Here is a 12,717-nt window from a genome sequence, read left to right on the forward strand (position 1 = left end):
CTGTATAGCACTAGCCCTGTGACCATGATAGATTACATCCATAGGACTAGCACATAAAGGAGACATACTGTATAGCACTAGCCCTGTGACAATGATAGATTACATCCATAGGACTAGCACCTAAAGGAGACATACTGTATAGCACTAGCCCTGTGACAATGATATATTACATCCATAGGACTAGCACCTAAAGGAGACATACTGTATAGCACTAGCCCTGTGACAATGATATATTACATCCATAGGACTATGATATATTACATCCATAGGACTAGCACCTAAAGGAGACATACTGTATAGCACTAGCCCTGTGACCATGATATATTACATCCATAGGACTAGCACCTAAAGGAGACATACTGTATAGCACTAGCCCTGTGACCATGATATATTACATCCATAGGACTAGCACATAAAGGAGACATACTGTATAGCACTAGCCCTGTGACAATGATATATTACATCCATAGGACTAGCACATAAAGGAGATATACTGTATAGCACTAGTCCTGTGACAATGATATATTCCATCCATAGGACTAGCACATAAAGGAGACATACTGTATAGCACTAGCCCTGTGACAATGATATATTACATCCATAGGACTAGCACCTAAAGGAGACATACTGTATAGCACTAGCCCTGTGAACATGATATATTACATCCATAGGACTAGCACATAAAGGAGACATACTGTATAGCACTAGCCCTGTGACAATGATATATTACATCCATAGGACTAGCACATAAAGGAGACATACTGTATAGCACTAGCCCTGTGACAATGATATATTACATCCATAGGACTAGCACATAAAGGAGACATACTGTATAGCACTAGCCCTGTGACAATGATATATTACATCCATAGGACTAGCACATAAAGGAGACATACTGTATAGCACTAGCCCTGTGACAATGATATATTACATCCATAGGACTAGCACCTAAAGGAGATATACTGTATAGCACTAGCCCTGTGACAATGATATATTACATCCATAGGACTAGCATCTAAAGGAGACATACTGTATAGCACTAGCCTTGTGACAATGATATATTACATCCATAGGACTAGCATCTAAAGGAGATATACTGTATAGCACTAGCCCTGTGACAATGATATATTACATCCATAGGACTAGTACATAAAGGAGACATACTGTATAGCACTAGCCCTGTGACAATGATACATTACATCCATAGGACTAGCACATAAAGGAGACATACTGTATAGCACTAGCCCTGTGACAATGATAGATTACATCCATAGGACTAGCACCTAAAGGAGATATACTGTATAGCACTAGCCCTGTGACAACGATAGATTACATCCATAGGACTAGCACATAAAGGAGACATACTGTATAGCACTAGCCCTGTGACAATGATAGATTACATCCATAGGACTAGCACCTAAAGGAGATATACTGTATAGCACTAGCCCTGTGACAATGATAGATTACATCCATAGGACTAGCACATAAAGGAGACATACTGTATAGCACTAGCTCTGTGACAATGATATATTATATCCATAGGACTAGCACATAAAAGAGACATACTGTATAGCACTAGCCCTGTGACAATGATATATTACATCCATAGGACTAGCATCTAAAGGAGATATACTGTATAGCACTAGCCCTGTGACAATGATACATTACATCCATAGGACTAGCATCTAAAAGGAGATATACTGTATAGCACTAGCCCTGTGACAATGATACATTACATCCATAGGACTAGCATCTAAAGGAGATATACTGTATAGCACTAGCCCTGTGACAATGATATATTACATCCATAGGACTAGCATCTAAAGGAGATATACTGTATAGCACTAGCCCTGTGCCAATGATATATTACATCCATAGGACTAGCACATAAAGGAGATATACTGTATAGCACTAGCCCTGTGATAATTATATATTACATCCATAGGACTAGCACCTAAAGGAGACATACTGTATAGCACTAGCCCTGTGACAATGATATATTACATCCATAGGACTAGCACATAAAGGAGACATACTGTATAGCACTAGCCCTGTGACATACTGTATAGCACTAGCCCTGTGACAATGATAGATTGCATCCATAGGACTAGCACATAAAGGAGACATACTTTATAGCACTAGCCCTGTGACAATGATAGATTACATCCATAGGACTAGCACCTAAAGGAGACATACTGTATAGCACTAGCCCTGTGACAATGATAGATTACATCCATAGGACTAGCACCTAAAGGAGACATACTGTATAGCACTAGCCCTGTGACAATGATAGATTACATCCATAGGACTAGCACCTAAAGGAGACATACTGTATAGCACTAGCCCTGTGACAATGATAGATTACATCCATAGGACTAGCACCTAAAGGAGACATACTGTATAGCACTAGCCCTGTGACAATGATAGATTACATCCATAGGACTAGCACCTAAAGGAGACATACTGTATAGCACTAGCCCTGTGACAATGATAGATTACATCCATAGGACTAGCACCTAAAGGAGACATACTGTATAGCACTAGCCCTGTGACAATGATAGATTACATCCATAGGACTAGCACATAAAGGAGACATACTGTATAGCACTAGCCCTGTGACAATGATAGATTACATCCATAGGACTAGCACCTAAAGGAGACATACTGTATAGCACTAGCCCTGTGACAATGATAGATTACATCCATAGGACTAGCACCTAAAGGAGACATACTTTATAGCACTAGCCCTGTGACAATGATAGATTACATCCATAGGACTAGCACCTAAAGGAGACATACTGTATAGCACTAGCCCTGTGACAATGATATATTACATCCATAGGACTAGCACCTAAAGGAGACATACTGTATAGCACTAGCCCTGTGACAATGATATATTACATCCATAGGACTAGCACCTAAAGGAGACATACTGTATAGCACTAGCCCTGTGACAATGATATATTACATCCATAGGACTAGCACATAAAGGAGACATACTGTATAGCACTAGCCCTGTGACAATGATATATTACATCCATAGGACTAGCACCTAAAGGAGACATACTGTATAGCACTAGCCCTGTGACAATGATATATTACATCCATAGGACTAGCACCTAAAGGAGACATACTGTATAGCACTAGTCCTGTGACAATGATATATTACATCCTTAGGACTAGCACATAAAGGAGACATACTGTATAGCACTAGCCCTGTGAAAATGATATATTACATCCATAGGACTAGCACATAAAGGAGACATACTGTATAGCACTAGCCCTGTGAAAATGATATATGACATCAATAGGAATATATATTTGCAGATAATACTCTGGATATAGGTTTTCAGGGTTTATATTCTGTGACAGGGACACACAATAATAAGATGTATACAACTAATAACTGCCCATTATTATTCTTTGGTGTTGTCAACAATAAGGAAATGATTGAAACCTTAGTTAATGGAAAACTTAGATCTTGGAATGTTTGAACCTCTACCAAGTATGATATTGGTGATTAACGGAGGGCTCCTTAATAACTTGAATGGAATCTGGATTATAGGATGGTCGAATCATAGGTATATATTCAACAAGTTTCACTACACATCAACCTATATGTATGTGACTTGGTTTCTCCCCACTCATTTACCAATAATGGGGGAACTCTCTATACCTATTTCAATTGTATATTAGAAGGATACATTTTGATCTAAAATCTACCATTTGGGAAAGATCATGTATTCTTTACTATAGAATATAATGAAATATTAGTTAAGGTAGTTACAACTATCCTAACAAATGTTTCTGTATAATATTTATCATACATATTACATGCTTTGAAAAAACGTTTTTCCTTTTTGTATGTCACTATGCTTGTTTTTAGAGTGTAATTTTCTCACATATTTTCACAATTGTAGGTTTAAGCTTTTTCTAAATACTTTTTCACATCTATCTATCACAATATTAATAGCACAATTCTATACATAATATATCATATTTTCAATGTGTGTAAAAGTCCTTTTTATATACACATTTGTTATTGAATAGATAATTTCCTTTTTGGTCTTATTTTCTTCTCATAAAGTCAATTTTCACTATGGATAAGGTTAGGTAGTCACTATGTGATAGTATATTAGGATAATCACCTTTTTATGGAGGGAAATTAGATATTATATCTATAGTGTTAATTTAATAATATTATTACATTTATTTTTCAACTAAAATTGGAGGCACATCATCCCTTCTGGAAATTTTGATAGTATCACCTTTGCTGTGGGCTAAGGTAGAACTACAGACAAAATGTAACTATATATTATATTCATTTTATTTTATTATTTGCTATAATATTCACTAATTTTTGATGATTAGATTAGATCTATAAATATTTATTTTTATATATTTTGACACTTTGTACTGTAGAATATTAATTGGAGTATTAAGAACAGTTATTTATAAATAAAAGTACATTAATAGTGTATACAATAAAAAATATTGGATATAGAATTATGGATTTGTTGGATATAATAATTTAAGATAATTATAATCTAAAATATAGAAACACAGATAATGTTTTTTAATAATACATTTATATTCATATTTTCATAACTAGAGTACAGTAAATGCATAATAGATCAACATATATCGATAATTTGAGAATATGTAATATTAAAATAAAAAAGTATAGGTGCTAGTTTTTATATACATTTCCAAGCATTTTATCTATATACACTTCACACATAAATAAGTAACAACTACTCCATCTTCAGATTAATTAAACAATAACATTTATTTGTGATATACATTGGATTATGATTTAAGGAATACTGAGCAATGGAGTTCAATGGAAGCTATATAACTATACTGCTGTGCCGATTGCATTGGCAAGCAACTAACGGACATAGGGCCTGATTCAGAGCTGGACGCAATTAGCACTCGCTCATCCAGAAAATACGGCTGGCTATTCAAATCAACCGTTCGCTCTTTGTGGTCTGTTCATGCTTCTAGGTCTGAACGAGCAAACAAAACTTGCGGTCGTTTTTTGAAAAAATACGCCCCCGGGGCCGCTCGCATCCTACATCATGTCCGCTATTTATTAGATTAATCGAGTACATCGACCAGGGTATGAACTGATCGCTATTCTTGGGGTTGGTTTTTGCTACCACAATTTTGCGAGCAGTTCTGGCTATAAAATAACCCAGTGACGTGGTCAATGATGCTGTTGTCTTAATTATGCACACCCATAAAACGCCCGTTTTGACCTTTAAGCACGCCTGCGTTCGGATCTCCACTCCCCATTTCCAAGCACCTTCGCCTGTTACCACCCACATACGCATACTCCTGTCACTCAAATTATCAGGCATTCGCTATTTTGCGAGCACATGAATTTCGACCGCACTGACTGGTTCGCGCATGCGTATAACGATCCGTATGCATGCGCAGTTGGATAAATATCACTCAGAGCGAACGAGCGGCCGCTTACGAGCGGCTCTGAATCAGGCCCATAGTTATTTGAACTTACTGGGGCAGATGCTGATTGGATCAGCGAGCCATACTATAGAATAATAGGACGCTTGTTCTCAGTAGTCGGGTTGGCCTGTGAAAAAGTTATTTGATAGCGAAAGTCGCATCGGCAGTTTTGTTGGTGCTATGTGTGTTATAATTTGACATAATATAGAACAATGCCACACCATTACATATGTATCCTATAATGATCTATAAAATACCGGTAATACCTGCGTCCTTACTAGACCGCAAACAATGATAATATGTTGGAATTCGGCCGCTGTCGGTAATGAGTTATATTGGGGAATATACCCTATGAGGAGTGACATGATTACACACATTATTTATCATACGGCCGTCTCGCTAATGTCATGTGTGTAACAAAGTGCCGCATATATTACCTGGCAGATGTGAGACACAACCATGTCCTTATGAGGCTGCAGTTAGTTACAGATATATCTGATGTTGGCCTCTATCATTAATGAGTTACAGTGGGGAATACACTCTGTGAGAAGAGATGCGATTACCTACATCAATTATCATACATAACATATAGTGACACATGAATGGCGTCCTATTCTATATAAGTGCCACCTGCTGTAATAACTATATTTTAAAGAGCGACGAAATATCAGTTACCAGAGACTATTGTGGTGCTAACTATTATATTCAGAGTCCTCTGACATCTATGTAACCAATTTATATACCTCTGACACTATTATACACAGGGGATGTCACATCTCTATAACATTGTATGATATACTCAGAGTCCTCTGACATCTATGTAACCAATTTATATACCTCTGACACTATTATACACAGGGGATGTCACATCTCTGTAACATTGTATAAAATACTCAGAGTCCTCTGACATCTATGTAACCAATTTATATACCTCTGACACTATTATACACAGGGGATGTCACATCATTGTAACATTGTATGATATACTCAGAGTCCTCTGACATCTATGTAACCAGTTTATATACCTCTGACACTATTATACACAGGGGATGTCACATATCTGTAACATTGTATGATATACTCAGAGTCCTCTGACATCTATGTAACCAGTTTATATACCTCTGACACTATTATACACAGGGGATGTCACATCTCTGTAACATTGTATAATATCCTCAGAGTCCTCTGACATCTATGTAACCAATTTATATACCTCTGACACTATTATATACAGGGGATGTCACATCTCTATAACATTGTATGATATACTCAGAGTCCTCTGACATCTGTGTAAGCAATTTATATACCTCTGACACTATTATACACAGGGGATGTCACATCTCTGTAACATTGTATGATATACTCAGAGTCCTCTGACATCTGTGTAACCAATTTATATACCTCTGACACTATTATACACAGGGGATGTCACATCATTGTAACATTGTATGATATACTCAGAGTCCTCTGACATCTATGTAACCAGTTTATATACCTCTGACACTATTATACACAGGGGATGTCACATCATTGTAACATTGTATGATATACTCAGAGTCCTCTGACATCTATGTAACCAGTTTATATACCTCTGACACTATTATACACAGGGGATGTCACATCTCTGTAACATTGTATAATATACTCAGAGTCCTCTGACATCTATGTAACCAGTTTATATACCTCTGACACTATTATACACAGGGGATGTCACATCTCTATAACATTGTATGATATACTCAGAGTCCTCTGATATCTGTGTAAGCAATTTATATACCTCTGACACTATTATACACAGGGGATGTCACATCATTGTAACATTGTATGATATACTCAGAGTCCTCTGACATCTGTGTAAGCAATTTATATACCTCTGACACTATTATACACAGGGGATGTCACATCATTGTAACATTGTATTATATACTCAGAGTCCTCTGATATCTATGTAACCAGTTTATATACCTCTGACACTATTATACACAGGGGATGTCACATCTCTATAACATTGTATGATATCCTCAGAGTCCTCTGACATCTATGTAACCAATTTATATACCTCTGACACTATTATACACAGGGGATGTCACATCATTGTAACATTGTATGATATACTCAGAGTCCTCTGACATCTATGTAACCAATTTATATACCTCTGACACTATTATACACAGGGGATGTCACATCTCTATAACATTGTATGATATACTCAGAGTCCTCTGACATCTATATACCCAATTTATATACCTCTGACACTATTATACACAGGGGATGTCACATCTCTGTAACATTGTATGATATACTCAGAGTCCTCTGACATCTATGTAACCAATTTATATACCTCTGACACTATTATACACAGGGGATGTCACATATCTGTAACATTGTATGATATCCTCAGAGTCCTCTGACATCTGTGTAACCAATTTATATACCTCTGACACTATTATATACAGGGGATGTCACATCTCTATAACATTGTATGATATACTCAGAGTCCTCTGACATCTATATACCCAATTTATATACCTCTGACACTATTATACACAGGGGATGTCACATCTCTATAACATTGTATGATATACTCAGAGTCCTCTGACATCTATATACCCAATTTATATACCTCTGACACTATTATACACAGGGGATGTCACATCTCTGTAACATTGTATGATATACTCAGAGTCCTCTGACATCTATGTAACCAATTTATATACCTCTGACACTATTATACACAGGGGATGTCACATCATTGTAACATTGTATGATATACTCAGAGTCCTCTGACATCTATGTAACCAATTTATATACCTCTGACACTATTATACACAGGGGATGTCACATCTCTATAACATTGTATAATATCCTCAGAGTCCTCTGACATCTATGTAACCAATTTATATACCTCTGACACTATTATACACAGGGGATGTCACATCTCTATAACATTGTATTATATACTCAGAGTCCTCTGACATCTATATACCCAATTTATATACCTCTGACACTATTATACACAGGGGATGTCACATCATTGTAACATTGTATGATATACTCAGAGTCCTCTGACATCTATGTAACCAATTTATATACCTCTGACACTATTATACACAGGGGATGTCACATCTCTGTAACATTGTATGATATCCTCAGAGTCCTCTGACATCTGTGTAACCAGTTTATATACCTCTGACACTATTATATACAGGGGATGTCACATCTCTATAACATTGTATGATATACTCAGAGTCCTCTGACATCTATGTAACCAATTTAGAATAACACGGAGACTATTATAAGATAGGAAGATCTCAATAGCAAAATATAACTGTTAACAAATATCTTATTATAACATCAGGGAATGCATAATAATAATAATAATAATAATAATAATAATAATAATAATAAAAGCACAGAATAAATGTGGGATAATAATATCTTATAGAACTATAAAGAATCAGCACTAATATTGGTGTAACAGATAATCAGAGCTCTGGTTATAGGACACACAGGCCCCATTTATTATCACATTTGCAATATGATAAAGACATGTCAGTACCTCCCATCATCACATTGCAATGTGCGATTATATCGGCCGGAGATGTATCATCCAGGACATACAGGGAGAGGGGAAAGGAGCCATCCCTGCGATGTCTCCGGAGAGCTGCCGGCCAGTATCAGGGCTGCTGTGTATGTGCTGTCCCAGGATTGGCAGACATTGCCGGAGGAGAGTTCTGGGGAATCCTCCGCCGGCTAATTATGTGGTGGTAGCCCATAGGACACAGTGGCTAATGCCATCTTCATATAGCGTTAGCTGCAGGGGCCAATGTATGGAGTGCATCACATCCCGGATATTGGTAAGTCTGGCAGCATCGCATCCCCCATAGACACCTATAGAAACCTATAGAGGATGCGGCTGGCTGAGGGAATGGAGGGATCACAGCAGGTGTCGGTATATGCTGCTGTCCCTCCTTCATACATCCGGGGGAAACTTAATATTTGAAGGAAACCCCAGATTTTACCTCAAATATTCAATAGTAAATGGGGCCCAAAATCTCTGAGTAAGGTGACAAGGATCACTATTATGTGTGTGCAGGGGCGGATCTAGACTGTTGTAGTAGGGGGGGTGAGTTAATGATTAATTCTGCCCCCCCTCCCCCTGCGACCCCCCCTTGTGGCAAGTCCCCTTCCCCCCCTTTAATTTCACTTACCTCCGCTGCTCCGGTGATTTTCTCCCTCCGGGCTTCAGTCAGTTGCTCTCCCATCCTGCACTGTTTAATGCAGCAGCTGACCAGGGTCACAGTGCAGGAGCCGGGAGACCAGCTGACTGGAGGGAAGACATCACCGGTTCCTGATCTTCAGTCCCTTGACAGAGGTAAGTAGTTTTTTTTTTTTTTTTTTTGCAGTGATCAGTGTGTGGTGAGGAGCCGGCTGTGATCGCTTCCTCCCCTGCTCCCGGGTCAGGTGACAGCCTGTCACTGACACATCCCCCTAACTGGGAGACACCAGGATCTCCGATCACAGCACAGCCCAGCCATTATCATCTCTCTCCTCTGTACTTAATGATGCAGAGGAGAGAGATGATAATTGTCGAAAAACTGTGCTAGGGGGTGCGATTGCTCCAATCGCCCCCCTGGATCTGCCACTGTGTGTGTGTGTGACAGGAAATATTATATAACATTTATACAGAAATAAAAAGCACCAGCCAAACAATTGTTATAAACACACCTTTATTTCTTTACACATTGTATCCTGCTTCTCATGTCTAACACATCGTATCCTGCTTCTCATGTCTAACACATTGTATCCTGCTTCTCATGTGTAACACATCGTATCCTGCTTCTCATGTCTAACACATTGTATCCTGCTCCTCATGTGTAACACATTGTAGCCTGCTCCTCATGAGTAACACATTGTATCCTGCTCCTCATGTGTAACACATTGTATCCTGCTCCTCATGTGTAACACATTGTATCCTGCTTCTCATGTCTAACACATTGTATCCTGCTTCTCATGTCTAACACATTGTATCCTGCTCCTCAAGAGTAACACATTGTATCCTGCTCCTCATGTGTAACACATTGTATCCTGCCCCTCATGTGTAACACATTGTATCCTGCTTCTCATGTGTAACACATTGTATCCTGCTCCTCATGTGTAACACATTGTATCCTGCTTCTCATGTGTAACACATTGTATCCTGCTTCTCATGTGCAACACATTGTATCCTGCTTCTCATGTCTAACACATTGTATCCTGCTTCTCATGTGTAACACATTGTATCCTGCTTCTCATGTCTAACACATTGTATCCTGCTTCTCATGTGTAACACATTGTATCCTGCCCCTCATGTGTAACACATTGTATCCTGCTTCTCATGTGCAACACATTGTATCCTGCTCCTCATGTCTAACACATTGTATCCTGCTCCTCATGTCTAACACATTGTATCCTGCTTCTCATGTGTAACACATTGTATCCTGCTTCTCATGTGTAACACATTGTATCCTGCTTCTCATGTGCAACACATTGTATCCTGCTCCTCATGTCTAACACATTGTATCCTGCTTCTCATGTGTAACACATTGTATCCTGCTTCTCATGTCTAACACATTGTATCCTGCTTCTCATGTGCAACACATTGTATCCTGCTCCTCATGTCTAACACATTGTATCCTGCTTCTCATGTGTAACACATTGTATCCTGCTTCTCATGTCTAACACATTGTATCCTGCTTCTCATGTGTAAAACATTGTATCCTGCTCCTCATGTGTAACACATTGTATCCTGCTCCTCATGTCTAACACATTGTATCCTGCTTCTCATGTCTAACACATTGTATCCTGCTTCTCATGTGCAACACATTGTATCCTGCTCCTCATGTCTAACACATTGTATCCTGCTTCTTATGTGTAACACATTGTATCCTGCTTCTCATGTGTAACACATTGTATCCTGCTCCTCATGTGTAACACATTGTATCCTGCTCCTCATGTGTAACACATTGTATCCTGCCCCTCATGTGTAACACATTGTATCCTGCTCCTCATGTGTAACACATTGTATCCTGCTTCTCATGTCTAACACATTGTATCCTGCTTCTCATGTGTAACACATTGTATCCTGCTTCTCATGTGTAATACATTGTATCCTGCTCCTCATGTCTAACACATTGTATCCTGCTTCTCATGTGTAACACATTGTATCCTGCTCCTCATGTGTAACACATTGTATCCTGCTTCTCATGTCTAACACATTGGATTCTATTTAGTATCATAGTAAAAGATAAGATGTAATATAACATATGACACGTTACCTGTGTGCATCAACACAAAGATTTATTTCCCCTCTATCCCGCTCCTTGTTTTGTGATATATATCTATATATTTGTCTTTGATAGCTCCCCCTCTTATAGGACTCTGTGATATACTGTATATCTGTATATGGTCTTTGATAGCTCCCCGTCTTATAGGACTCTGTGATATATATCTGTATATTGTCTTTGATAGCTCCCCCTCTTATAGGACTCTGTGATATATCTGTATATTGTCTTTGATAGCTCCCCCTAATATAGGACTCTGTGATATATATCTGTATATTGTATTTGATAGCTCTCAATCTTATAGGACTGTGTGACATATACCTGAATATTGTCTTTGATAGATCCCCCCTCTTGTAGGACTCTGTGATATACATCTGTATATTGTATTTGATAGCTCCCTCTATATAGGGCTCTGTGATATATATCTGTATATTGTCTTTGTTAGCTCCCCCTCTTATAGGAGTTTGTGATATATATCTGTATATTGTCTTTGATACCTCCCCCTCTTATAGGACTCTGTGATATATATCTATATATTGTCTTTGATAGCACCCCCTCTTATAGGACTTTGTGATATATATCTGTATATTGTCTTTGATAGCTCCCCCTCTTATAGGACTCTGTGATATATATCTGTATATTGTGTTTGATAGCTCCCCCTCTTATAGGACTCTGTGATGTATATCTGTATATTGTCTTTGATAGCTCCCCCTCTTATAGGACTCTATGATATATATCTGTATATTGTCTTTGATAGCTCCCCCTCTTATAGGACTCTATGATATATATCTGTATATTGTCTTTGATAGCTCCCCCTCTTATAGGACTCTATGATATATATATCTGTATATTGTCTTTGATAGCTCCCCCTCTTATAGGACTCTATGATATATATCTGTATATTGTCTTTGATAGCTCCACCTCT

The sequence above is a fragment of the Taudactylus pleione genome, unplaced genomic scaffold, assembly GCF_031769625.1.
Source record: "Taudactylus pleione unplaced genomic scaffold, aTauple2 ptg001329l, whole genome shotgun sequence".
Taxonomy (NCBI): Eukaryota; Metazoa; Chordata; class Amphibia; order Anura; family Myobatrachidae; genus Taudactylus; species Taudactylus pleione.